General features: G+C 47.5%; 1 protein-coding gene across 2 annotated transcripts in view; it reads right to left on the bottom strand.

The window, feature by feature from the left end:
* Positions 1-7,687, bottom strand: part of COL14A1 (collagen type XIV alpha 1 chain) — a 218,387-nt gene extending 210,700 nt beyond the window's left edge. Inside the window, exon 1 of one of the 2 annotated variants that reach the window (XM_059395092.1) lies at positions 7,420-7,687. The gene's annotated coding sequence lies outside the window, so the exon portion shown is untranslated. The remainder of the gene's footprint in view (positions 1-7,419) is intronic. The other variant, XM_059395093.1, reaches the window with a different exon arrangement.
* Positions 7,688-12,325: the final 4,638 nt, after the last annotated feature.

The following is a 12,325-nucleotide window of genomic DNA, read 5'->3' as shown; positions in this document are numbered from 1 at the left end:
AACAATCTTTTTAAAAAGAGCAAAGTCAGGGACACCTGGGTGGCTCAGTCAATTAAGCATCTGTCTTTGACTCAAGTCATGATCCCAGTGTCGTGGGATCAAGCACAGCACTGGGCTCCTTGATCAGCAAGGAGCCACTCCCTCTGCTGTGTGCTCTTTCTCTCTCTGTGACAAATAACAAAATAAAATATTTTTAAAAAAAGAACAAAGTTAGAGGACTCATAATTCCTGATAACAAGCCTAACTATAAAAGCAATTGCAATGACAATAGAGAGGCATATTATTCTTTGATGTGTCACTGGGTTCTATTTGCTAATACAAATTAGTTCATATTAACAAGTGCACTAATATTAATAAGTGAGAGGAGTCTGTAGCTTTCTTTTTATGCTGTGTCAAATGTGTATATCAGTATACATACATTTCACAAAAATATGAAATTTCTGTTCTTTCTGTAAATGGTCCTTTAGAACAGTTTTTTAATATTATTGTTCTTACTGTTATTTTTGTACATTTTTGTTAGCATCTAATTGCAAAACCATGGAATTTGGGCATTTGGGGAGGCTACTTTTTAACTACTTTTCAAAAATTTTATGCCTATTGTCTTACTTATAATTTCTGCAAACCTAAGGTATCTTAAAATTTTCTATTTTGTTAAAAATAATCCATTTCATCCTCATTTTCTAATGTATTAGCATACAATAATTGTAATTACTATTCTAGTCTTGTAAATTCCTCTAATTTTGTGATTGTTTTCTATTTTCCTTTCTTAACTTATGTATTTGGGCCCCCTCATTTTGCTTTTTTAAAATTAAAAAAAAAACTGAATCAAATTTACAACATTAAAATGGAAGGGAAAATAGAAAGCTGGAAATAAGGAAATGGAGGAGAGAAAAAATTATAAAGATTTATTTATGTATTTATTTATTTATTTGATAGATAGAGAGACAGTGAGAGAGGGAACACAAGCAGGGGGAATGGGAGAGGGAGAAGCAGGCCTCCCACTGAGCAGGTGGCCGGATGCAGGGCTCAATCCCAGGACCCTGGGATCATGACCTGAGGCACCTAGGTGCCCAGAAAAGGAAAAATTATAAAGATAAATATAAGGCAGTTAAGAAAGAAAGAAAGAAAGAAAGATAGATAGATAGATAGATAGATAGATGAAGGCAAAGAGGAAGACAGTAAATAGTATAAAAACAGAAAGGATCTAAGATCACCCTTCTGGCCAGATAATGGGCCAATGTTACCTAGATTGGTGTTCCTCAAAAGCGTCGGTCTATGAACTGTTTGTTATTGGCCCACAATGAGATAAGGAAATTATACCAAAATGTAAATCAATGCATTGTCTTGCTTCCTTCTCCAGGAAAGCTTTGCTATAAAAAAAATTTCAGTTGAATTAACAGCGTACTTAGTGACCTATTTGATCTACATATTTGTGCTCAGTGACATATTTGATCCCAGGACAGTTTAATCGCAGCAGACAGAAGTAACAATGTGTAGAAGGGCCCAAATCAGCAGACCATAATTTGTGTAGCACCATCCAACACCCCTCCCTGCACACCTCCTGTGGATTGCCTCGCCCCTTATCCCACTGCAATTCTCCAGCTAACAGCAGGGCCTTGATAACTATTTTTACCTTCTGGATTTGGGGTATTGAAGATATCTATACAGTGGCTTAGCCCATAATCCAAAAGGTTCAAAGTGTATATTAGGTCATGGACAAACGTTGATTGATTGAATAATTGATGACTGAATAATCAGGGCTGACGTGTACAGTTTACAGTTACCGCACTGCACAATTTGCACTTGGCCGAGTGAGTGATGCATGAAATGGGCAGACGCTCTCCTCTCTGAGTTGTATGCAAAGCTGGGTCATTCAGAGGAAAAGCCACTATTCTCTTCTTCCAATGGCATGGCTATGCTCAGAGAGACCACCTCTCTCTAATCCATATAAAGACCCTATGTAGATTAACAGCAAGGGACTTGACTGCAAATTGACCTCAGAAAGGCAGCCGCTCAGTCTTAACCTAGGTGCTGTAAATTCTACAGGCTAGCAGGCACAGCCATCCCCATAGCATGGCAAATTAGAGTGACAACTCCCTGATTCAGGAATGATCCATTACCTGGCTTTTCTTTGTTCTCTTTAAGGACCGACATAGCTCCTTGGTCAAAGAAATGGGGCATTGCTTTTAACTAAACTCTGTATTATAATCCGTATAAAGGGTAGCTGCCCATCTCAGCATAGATATTCCAGCCCTTTAGGAAGCCTTCTCTGATCTTCTAAGTCTGGCCCGATGCTCCCACTGTGGTTCCTATGGTAGTCATCTTTATATTCCATTCTATAGCACGTAACACTGCACTGCGATCGGCTATTTGCATTTCTGCCTGCCCACGTGTATTGTTCGCCACTGTCTTTTGAGTGCTTAGCACAGTTTTGGGACATGGCAGGAGAAAAGAGGTAGAGGAAAAACAGAAGTGAAAACCTGCAGTGGAATAGCATTTTTAGGTTCATTTCAGTGTAGATATTAATCTATGTATAAAACCAGATGGAAAGCCATTCAGGAATAGATATTTATCCTATGAGACATCCCTTGAGTGCTCCTAGTCCAAGACACCTCCTAAGACACTCCACAGACTCAGCAAAGCCCAGTTTCCCTCTCAATCAATTATCTTTTCTTTTTTTTTTAAAGATTTTATTTATTTATTTGACAGACAGAGATCACAAGTAGGCAGAGAGGCAGTCAGAGAGAGAGGGGGAAGCAGGCTCCCCGCTGAGCAGGGAGCCAGATGCGGGGCTCGATTTCAGGACTCCAAGATCATCACCTGAGCCGAAGGCAGAGGAGGCTTAACCCATTGAGTCGCCCAGGCACCCCTCAATCAATTTTCATGAACAATCCAGGTAATTTCTGCGAGGAAAGATACCAAGCACTGCTCCCTTAAATTAGAAGTTTGACACACCTGCCAGGGAGCTCCAAAGGAGGAGCTCCAAGGGGAACTCCAGGGGAGGCCCATCACAGGAAGAGTTTTTCAAGAGCATTGATTTAAAAATCTCCTTGGGTGGGTGGTGCGGGGGCGGGGGGGGGGATGCTGGGTGGCTCAGTGGCTCAGCTGGGTAAGCAACTGCCTTCTCCTTAGGTCATGATTCCAAATCCTGAGTTGGAGACCAGCATCAGGCTCCTTGCTCAGCAGGGAGTCTGCCCCTCCCCCCACTTGTGCGCGCGCGCTCTCTCTCTCTCTCATTCTCTCTCTCTCAAATAAGTAAATAAAATCTTTTCTTAAAAAATCACTTAAAAAATGGGAAGTCTAGCCTCTAAACACTGACATAGACACTTGGCTCTCAGAATTCCCATACCCCTTCTAGTCACCATCCTCTCAAGAAATGGAGCCGAGAAGGAGAGTCCGGGAAAGTGGAAAGAAGGAAGCAGCAGCTGCAGAGGAGAGGAGCCGTTTTTGTCTTCCAGGCTCTGTACTAGATCATCTTAGATCTTAACCCTCTAGAGTGGCCACTGTTAGCCCTGTTTTCTAGGTGAGCAAACTGGAGCTCGGGGGGGTTAAGAAACAAAGACAGGGGCACAAAAGGAGCAAGTCTAGATTTCACCCATATCTTCCCGCCTTCTACCCCGTTTCAGCTACAAGATTATGGGGCCTCAGTTGACAGCATCCAAGTCGGTCCCACGCCCCCCCCACCCCCCATCAAAGAAGCTGAAGGAGAATGGATCCGTGGGATTCAAATCTTAGACAGACTTTTCTTTTTTTTTCTTTTTTTTAATTTTTTATTTTTTATAAACATATATTTTTATCCCCAGGGGTACAGGTCTGTGAATCGCCAGGTTTACACACTTCACAGCGCTCACCAAAGCACATACCCTCCCCAATGTAGACAGACTTTTCTTAATCATTATCTGTCATGGGCTGGTTTTGTGACCCCAGGCAAGGTAGTTTATATCCCAGAAGCTAGAAGCTCAGGGCTCTGATCTCTAAAGGAAGAAAAATATTTGCTTCTGCAAGTATTTGAATTTAATATTTAAATTTTGTTAAATGTTCAATGTTAAATTTTTTAAATATTTAAATGTTTCTGAAAGAGAATAAGGCAGGTATTCAATAGGCACTCAAAAAAAAAAAAAGCCAGTACTTCTAACTCTCTCTCTCTCTCTCTCTCTCACACACACACACACACACACACACACACACTCTCACCACCCCTACCATGACAGGACAGGGTTGGTCTTCGCTCAAGGCTTACAGTACCTGTGAGAGTAACCGGATCCCTACCACTTTGTGTTTAGTTCTAGAAGCAAGAGGACAGAGTTTTCCTGACATCCAGCCTTATGAAGGGCAAAGCTGCCAGGGAGGAAGTTTGTTTTTGGCATTTTGCTTTAAGCTTTCCGCTTCCTCCCTCCACCACCCCTGCCATCTCTCTGTTCCCCCCGGGGACCACCTAGTGTCTCTTTCACCAATGACCTTGTTCTATACAAACTGTCATAATCCCAGATAATGCGTTAGCCCAGGGAGATTCAAATAAGACCACCTTGGCCTGCAGTGATTCGGGAAGACCCCTGTCCTTGAAAGGAATCCTGGGTTACACCTGACCCTCCAGGAAAACGGCAGTCATTTGGCGGAGTTTGGGTAAAAATGACAGCAAATGTGGCTCTAGAGTCATATAACTGCTAAACTGCCAGCTTAAAACAGGCACAGATTTCTTGTGTTTTACTAGGTGACATTAGGAAGTATTGAAGAGCCAAAGGGCACACACCCCAAGGAGCCTTTTTGTGGCCTGCGGCTTGACTCAGTGTCCCTTAAGTCACACCTCTTTGCTTAGCGCATTCTTTTATTTTTTTTTTAAAGTTTTTATTTATTTATTAGAAAGAGAGAGGATGAGTGGTTGGGGGAGGGGCAGGTGAGGGAGAAGCAGACTCGCCACTGAGCAGGAAGCCAGACACGAGCTGGATCCCAGGACCCTGAGATCATGACCTGAGCCAAAGGCAGTCGCTTAACCGACTTAAGCCACCCAGGCGTCCCTGTTCAGCCCAGGGACTGATTCAGGGAAGGCCCCAAGAGTCCTCTGAAATCCTTAGCTGGACCGTTAGCAGCAGGAAAAGGGCCAAAGGGCTCCTCCCATCAATCCTGAAGCCTGGGACCTGCCCAAAATTGTTCCAGGAATTCTGATGGGTTCCAAGAATCCTTCCCAGGAAATGACTGAGAGGCCTCACCAGTGTGGCTCCTGTCCTCTCAAAGGGACCCCCAGGAGGCCAGGGCTGCCGTGGAGATTCGGGTCTGTCCTGGCCTGAGGCTCTCCAGGCGAAGGACGAGATGCCTAGTGTTGAGTGACTGAGTCTATTGTACGTCATGGATAAACCCTGAAAACATTTTGCTAGGTGAAAGAAGCCGTTTGCAAGGGACCACACACATATTGTAGGCCTCCATTTAAATCAATGTCAACAAAAAGTAGATAAGTGGTTGCCAGGAGATGAGGTGGGGGGGAGGTGGGGGGGGGTTAGAGAATGGGCAGTCTCTGCTAAAAAGTATGGAATTTCTTTTTGGAATGATAAAAAAAGGGGAATGTTCTAAAATCCCTTGCAAGTGCTGTTGGCTACACGAACTCTGTGAGTATACTCTGTGAATACAAAAACCATTGTTTTCTCGTATACAATAGTATACAATGTAATAGCTATTGTATACTTGTATGGTATAGGACTTATATCTCAAAGTTGTTAAAAATAATCCTGAAATCTGCTTACAGTAACCAAGCCATGGGGGCCAGAGTCAGAGGAAAACCCATCCAAGTTGCTCATTTAGAACAAGCAAAAACCCAAAGGCTATCCTCTTATTCCCTCTTACTCATTTAGTCCTTCCAGATTTCCCTGCGAGTTCTCTGCATGCAGAACTGGACCACCTGCTCAGAAACAGAACACCAATTTTCCAAACTGCAGCCAGCTTAAGCCTGTTTGCTGAAGGATTTGAACACAGACCTCTTTACCCCATGCTGCAATTAGGAAGTGCCCTCCTAGGCCTTTTGTGGGTGAGGAGCCCTTCCCCCCCAACCCCAGATCTTTAAGGGGATATTTCAGGAAAACTTGTTTGCATTTCTGCTCCCCACAGAACCATCAAAGTCCTGCCCCTTATTTCTTTGTTCCTCCCCCTCCCATCGTCTTCAGTTGCTGCCCAGTGGATTCTCCAAAACTTCCAAAAGGGAGTCCAACCCGTCCAGAGGGCATGGGGCTTGGGTGGCAGTTCCAGAAGCAATTTTTGAGGGGGGAAATCCTGGCCCCTGTGAGAACTGCACACAAGCTCCATCTGGGCATTTCCCCGAAAGACAAGTCCTAAGCCTGTGCCTAAGTAGAAGGGGTGACCTCCAGTCAACCCTGAGCTCGTGCGCCCCACAGGGCAGGCTTCGTGCAGAGGACCCAAGAACCTAGTGCCAAAATCGGAGTGTCCGTGGGCCAGGACTCGCAGGCAGCGTCCAGGCGCTCGTCTAGGGCAGAGGCCACTCCTGTGGCTGCACGCCCGCTCCTCCTGGCCTTTCCCTAACCCTGTCTAGCCTGTGCGCGCTGCCGGCCAAAGCCCAGCTCCACTGGCGGCCGCTCTGCCCAGGGGCTGCGTGCAGAACAGGAGACTTGAAGCAGGAAGGGGAGCAAAGGGATAAAGCTGGAGAAGCTTAGGGGTGGAACAGCCAGGGCGGAGAGGACCCTCCAACACACCACAGCCCGCTGGTGCCCCTCAAAGCCGCAGCCTCCAGCGTCCGGACCCGAAAACGAAACGCGCCAAGCATCTGGGGTTCCTGGAGCAGAGACACGTAAGAGAAGCGACTGCCAGCGTCCTCCAGCAGCTCGCTCTGTCTGGTTGCTCCTCTTTGCGCCCAGCGCCTGACCTCAGCGCTGATCCGTGGCGGTACCAAGGGGTGGCTGGGTGAATTTTGTCTCCCATGACCTCCATCGACTGCCCTTCCAAGCAGTCCCAAATACAATCTCAATGACAATAGCGTGCTATTCAGATAGAGCCCTCCAAGACAAATTCCCGAGCCCCTTTCTCACCAGATTGTCGCCTTTACTAAGCCCCTTCTACTTGGAAAGGCTGGAATGACCACAGTCTGGAAGCCAAACCCGGTTCTTCCCGCCGCGCGCTCACAGCACCCGAGGACCGGGCCAAGTTCCCGGGAGCAGCACAAGACACTGTCGCTGCCTTTGCATTCTCATCACGTAGCACCTCCAAACTCCCTGCCCAGCGACCCCCGCGAGGAGGCATCAGGGTGCACCGTCCCATCCCACTCCAGAAGTCCGCGGACCATTCAGAGCGCGCGCGCGTACAGAATGTCCATGGAATTGCACTGCGTCTGCAGGTGGCTCGCCCTCTCCACTTTTCCTTCCTCACCGATAGATTTTTCAAAGCCGACCTGAAGTAGGGCCGAGAAAGACTGGAACTGACCTGTGCAGGGGAAAGTTCTAGTCCAAGATGGGGACCTCTCGATGCCTAGGTAGGATCCAAGTTCGCCGCGAGTTGGTTCTTGGCGGCTCACGGCTCCTGCAAGCTGCCCGCGTTGTGCCCCTTTTAATTAGCCTCTCTTCTCCCTCTCCCCCTTCCTCTCCTTCTCCCTCTCCCACTCCAGCTCCCACTCTGCGCAGCCCGCAGCTGCGCCCTCCCCAGCGCTTCCCTCCTGCCAGGCGCCCAGGATCAGATAAGAGGAAAGGAAGGCCAGCCGGCGGCCAATTATAGAGCGGAAGGTGGCCGCGGAGGCGGAGGTTGGGGAGGTGGGAGGCAGGCCTAAGTCTCAAACGCCCCCACCTTATCTCCTCCTCCTCTCCCCACCCCCGCCGCACTAGAGGTCCTCGGTGGAGCCCGCCCCGGAGCCGCCGCCCGCGCCTCCCCAGACCTGGCGGCCACCCAGGTGCGCACTGTAGCCAGGGGTCGTGAGCCCAGAAAGAGTAGCCTTTGCCCCTCCACTCCGCCCGCGGCTCGTGTGGGACTGCTGAGTCAGGCTCTGCGGTCGCTTTGCAAGGTCTGGCGCCCTCCGGGAATCAGGTACTGGGTGCACACTTCCCGGTTCCCAAGACGCAACCTGCCTTCGCGCATCAAGGACCTCGCGCCTGGGAGCGCGCACGCACTGCGAAGGGGTACCCTTCCTCCCCTCTTCTTGCTTCCTTGTGGGAATGAGGGCTGCAAAACGCCAAAGCAGCGATACTCAAATTTCAATGTGCAGGACACTCATTTGAGGGTGTTGAAATGGATATTTTTGCGGGCTTAAAACAACGAATGTTGGCAGTGGCCAGGGCTCGCACTTTTTGAACTGCAGATCCTCACTTGCAAAGACCTTATTTCAATATTTATCCGCATTTAATAAATGCATTTTTCTGCATTTAGCAAACACCCTAGTGGTTCGGATCCACGCCGCCCACCTTAGGAGAGTCTTTACCCTGAGACATGAAGCACCAGAGGTGCGCCAGACCTCGCGCCAGGCCGCCGGAACGAGGGCTAAACTGTTAACCTCTGGGCCCCCTTAGAAAGTCTACATCGTTTTTGAACCGTGTGCGCCAATCCTCGGCGGCGTTCTTCACAATCCAGCTTTTGGTGCGCACAAATGTTGGGGAGGAGTTACAGAAGCGGCAGAAATTTAGCAACAACTCATTTTTGCAAGAAAATGCTTTCTCACGTCGGAAAACCGCTAAAGGCTGGTGATGGAGACCAGAGAAAGGGCAAGGGGTCCTCTTAACCTGCTTCGCACCTGCCCAGCTGAGAATACAGCAAGAAAGGCTTTTGAAACCCTTAAAAGAGGTCCATTGGACGTTCTAACAGTCCCACCCACTCTGAGCCACCAGCTCTGCTTTCCCCGATGTTGCGTGCACAATCGTTTGCTTGGAAACGCTCCGATCTTAACGCGGTCCCTGCGGTTGGAGTGCGAAGGGCCCGCTCCAGCCCGCACAGATGCTCTGCCTCCTTTGGTCCCTTTACAGATTGGCCTCAGCTCTGCCACAGGGAGGAGGGCTCCAGCCCTGAGCCCTGGTGCGGTTGCGCTTTACAGAACAGTATTTTCTGGGGTCGGGCAGCCAGAGCGACTTTTTTTTTTTTTCGTTTCAGCGTAACAGTATTCATTGTTTTTGCACCACACCCAGTGCTCCATGCAATCCGTGCCCTCCCCAATACCCACCACCTGGCTCCCCCAACCTCCCACCTCCCGCCCCTTCAAACCCCTCAGGTTGTTTTTCAGGGTCCGTAGTCTTTCATGCTTCACCTCCCCTTCCAATTGCCAGAGCGACTTTTAAGGAGACAGGCTTAGTCCGAAAGCTCCGGGGAGATTATTGCAAGTGTCCGAGCGCCCCCTGGTGTCCTCGCCTGGAGATTTGGGAAAGGGCGGGAACTGTAAAGTGACTCATCCACCTGGATTGAAGGGGCAGAGACCAGAATTCCTGAAATGCAGTGTTTTTTCCCCCGAAGGCAACCACCACTGGTGGCTGTTCCTCTGCCCCAGCTCCCCATGCAAGTGCCTACTTCCATCATACTCTGTTCCCCCTTTTCACTAATAAAATCTCTTTTTAAACATTTAAGTAGAGCTGACACACCGTGATACATTCGTTTCAGGTATACAACGGAGTGATTTGACAACTTTAGGTGTATGCTGTGCTCCCCGCGAGTCTAGCTACCATCCGCCACCATGCAGCACTATTACAATACCACTGACTATCTTTCCTATGCTGGACCTTTTGTCCTTGGGACTTACTCATTCTGTAACTGGAAGCAGGTAGTTCCTACTCTCCTTCACCCATTTTGCCCATTCCTCTACTCCCTCCCTTGTGGCAGCCACCAATGTGTTCTCTGTATTTGTGGGTCTGTTTCTGCCTTTCTAAAAAACAAAATCCACATCTACGTGAAGTCCTATGGCTTTTGTCTTTCTCTGCCTTACTTCATTTAGCATAATATCATCTAGGTCCAGCCACATTGTCACAATAGCAAGATCTCCTTCTGTCATGGCTGAGTAATATCCGTGTGTGTGTGTGTGTGTGTGTGTGTGTGTGTTCTACACCTCCCTTATCCATTCATCTATTGATGGACACTTAGTTTGCTTCTTTATCTTAGCTGTTGTAAATAATGTTCCAATAAACATAGGGGCACGCATATCTTTTTGATTTAGTGTTTTTCTTTTCCTTGGTAAATACCCAGTGGTGGTATTACTGGATTGCATGGTATTTCCATTTTTATATAAAAAAATATCGGGGCGCCTGGGTGGCTCAGTGGGTTAGGGCCTCTGCCTTCAGCTCAGGTCGTGGTCCCAGGGTCCTGGGATGGAGCCCGGCGTCGGGCTCTCTGCTCTGCTGGGAGCCTGCTTCCCCCTCTCTCTCTGCCTGCCTCTCCACCTACTTGTGATCTCTGTCTGTCAAATAAATAAATAAAAATTTTTTTTTAAAAAATCTACTCATGTCTTTCATTTTTTACCAAGAAGTAGATGACTAATGTAAGCTCAGCTCTTTCTATAATTCCTCTGGGGAAGGTAGTGGCATTTATCTTAATGTTTTAGGGGTGTGGGGGGGATATTTATGAAGAAACTATAGAAAATTAGAAATAAAGAAATCCCAGATGATTTTTAAGCGTGAAATATGTGCACAGAAATCCATGTGCAGCAAATAGAGAAGCATACTATTTTGTAAAAACCCTATATAATAATGCATATTGATTTTCTAACCACACAAAATGTTATTTCTCAAAATGTTCACTCATTCTTCCGTCATCTTTTTAACTTTTGACTTCTGGTATTCCACTTCAGTGTAAATAAACTCCAGTCAATGTTGAATTAGAATGGCTGGTTTTAATCAGTTGTCCGTGATGTTGCCGTTGTGTGTAAATTCCCAGTTCCTTCAAGGGAGTGTTTATTCAACATTTATCTTAAGGTCAGCCCTTAAAGTCTGGTAGAGTGCTGAGAACTGAATCATAGAAACGACTGGAAGCCTCCATTAATGGTCCCTCCACCTCAATCTAGAAAAAATTGTATGTGAACGAACATGCAAGCATCTGGAACCTTCTCAAAGATATCCAGAAATGTCCGCTTCCCATTGATTTCAGGACTGAACAACTCTTCTTAGACTCTCATCCTGAGTTTGACAGGACTGTGATCTTGTTTCTTTTGAAGGATTCCCCCCACAGCCACCCCACGCACACCCTGTCTCCCTTCTCCAGTCAATCCCCTGGAACCTTACAAGAAGACTATGGACACAGACTTGAATTGAAGGCACCCTGTCTCTTGCTTGTCACTTTGGTGAAGTTATTTTGCTTCTCTGAGCCTAACTCCTTGTGTATGAGAGGGGAGTTATTAATTGCATCTTGGGGGATGGTTTTGTGGATTAAATGACAGATGTGTTTATGGGCCTCATCCATGGTGACGATAAATGGTAGCTCTGTCACCCAAACTAGGACTGTCCCTCTTCTGCCCATTGCATATGGTTATACAGTCTTTAGTAGCCCCTTCCAGAAAATTCTCCTTGCCATGTTTCTCAACAGATGTGCTTATTGGCATTTTGGGTAGGACAGCATGACTGCCCCAGACATTAAAGGACATTTATTATTTCTGACTCCATCACCAATTTCCAGGAGACTCTCCCCTTCTCCTGGTCACTGTGAAAACCAAAAATATCACAGTCCATTTTCTCATATACTCTGTAGAAAACCACAGCTTCCAGCTTCTCCAAACTCCCTTCCCCCTGTAACAGCCAACTATGATTTTTCTCAGCCCAGCAGCCATTCCCCTTTCTTTTGTTAACACAGTGTTCATTCTCAGCCAGTAGGCAGACCCCAGTGCCATCCCTGTGAGCCATAACCATGGCCCAAGCCCCTGCTCCCTTATCCCCCCCCCCCCCCCCCTTCCATGCTGACATCCCATCCCTGCTTCTGGGACTCCCAGTGTTAGTCATAATCTTGTAGCAGCACATCTGGTAACAGAGGGGAGGGTTAACCCCCAGCACAGCAGGGAAACCTCAGAACTCTGCCCCACCGTCAAGGGCTGATGAGCTGATGATCCTTCTAGCTGATGGATGTTTCTGCCATACCATCTGTTAAATACTTTGTATCTCCCTCTAGAGTAACAGAACTCCGAGTTCTTGGGAAATTGCTTCTACTCCATTGGATTAGCTGTGCTGAGCTGTCACTCAGAGTTCTCTCTTCTCCCCTCGCCAAGTATGGGCTTAAACTCTAAATCAAGCCAACCCGATACTCTAGCCCTCAAATGTGAGTCTAAAGTGGTGGGACACAAAGGCAGAAAAAAGTGTTTAGGGGCACCTGGGTGGCTCAGTCCTTAAGCATCTGACTTCGGATCAGGTCCTGGGATCGAGTCCCCCTGCGTCGGGGGGGT

Source organism: Mustela nigripes, chromosome 3 (assembly GCF_022355385.1).
Source record: "Mustela nigripes isolate SB6536 chromosome 3, MUSNIG.SB6536, whole genome shotgun sequence".
Taxonomy (NCBI): Eukaryota; Metazoa; Chordata; class Mammalia; order Carnivora; family Mustelidae; genus Mustela; species Mustela nigripes.
Note: the sequence above shows the minus strand (reverse complement) of the source record. Positions and strands in the feature narration are given on the sequence as shown.